Raw genomic sequence first — 1,425 nt, forward strand, 5'->3', positions numbered from 1 at the left:
GGAGCCAGGTGTTAGAACCACAACATCTAACTTTGGGGGATTACCCACACCCACCTGAGCTGGTTTTCCTGCCTCACCCTCTTAGGATTCTCTTTGAGTTTAAAGCAAAGCAGGGCAAAGGTGGTGCTAGTCGTAAAAAATCTGCTTGTCAATGTAGGAGACTTAAGAGATCCATTGGAGTACGAAATGGCAACCCGATCCAGTGTTCTTGCCTAGAGAATTCTTTGGACAGAGAAGCCAGGCAGGTTATAGTCCATGGGGCTGCAAAGAGCCAGACACGACTGAGCACATGAGAGTAAGGGGTTCGATGCCAAGCTTCTTTTTTTTTTTAAAGTGGAAAAAAATACATAACAAAATTTACTGTGTTTTACAGCCCCTTCCCAATTTATCATTTTTCACTGTACAATTCAGTGGCATTAATTATATTGACAATGTTATGCACAATCCATTTCTTAAATGTTTTCGTTATCCCAAACAGAAACTCTGTAACCACTAGGCAATAACTAACTCTCCACTCCCTCCTTCCCAGCCTCTAATCTACTTTCTATGAATTTGCTGATTCTATTAATCAGATCAGATCAGATCAGTCTCTCAGTCGTGTCCAACTCTTTGCAACCCCATGAATCGCAGCATGCCAGGCCTCCCTGTGCATCACCAACTCCCGGTGTTCACTCAGACTCATGTCCATCGAGTCAGTGATGCCATCCAGCCATCTCATCCTCTGTCGTCCCCTTCTCCTCCTGCCCCCAATCCCTCCCAGCATCAGAGCCTTTTCCAATGAGTCGGTACCTCAAATGTGTAGAATCATACAATATTTGTCCTTTTGTGTCTGACTTCTTCCATTCAGCCTAATTCAAGGTTCATCCGTGTTGTAGCGCATAGCAGTACTTCAGTCCTTTTTATGGCTGAATAATATTCCACTGGCTGGAAAGGCCTTATTTATCCATTCATCTGTTGATAGATGCATGGGTGGCTTCCATCTTTTGGCTGTTGTGGATAATGCTACTGTAAACATTGGTGCACAGCATCTTTTTGAACCCCTACATTCAATTCCTTTGGGTGTATACCGAGGAGTGGAACTGCTGGATCAGATGGTATTACCTTTTTGAAGAACTGCCAAACTTTTCCACAGTAACTGCCCATCCTACATTCTTACTAGCAATGCAACAGGGGTTCCCATTTCTCCACATCCTCACCAACATTTGTTATTTTCTGGTTTTCTGATGATGGCCATCCTACTGGGTATGAAATGGTATCTCATCATCAACACCAAGTTTTGAGGCTGGTCAAGAAATTGGAGATGGGAGCTGGATTGACAAGAAAGTAAAGATTATTCCAGGAGGAAAACAGAAATTAAGGGAAAACAGGGTATCTTTGGGGTACCAAGTTCTGAATGCACAGAGAGATATAAGACACAAGCTCAGG

This window comes from Bos taurus, chromosome 17, assembly GCF_002263795.3.
Source record: "Bos taurus isolate L1 Dominette 01449 registration number 42190680 breed Hereford chromosome 17, ARS-UCD2.0, whole genome shotgun sequence".
NCBI lineage: Eukaryota > Metazoa > Chordata > Mammalia > Artiodactyla > Bovidae > Bos > Bos taurus.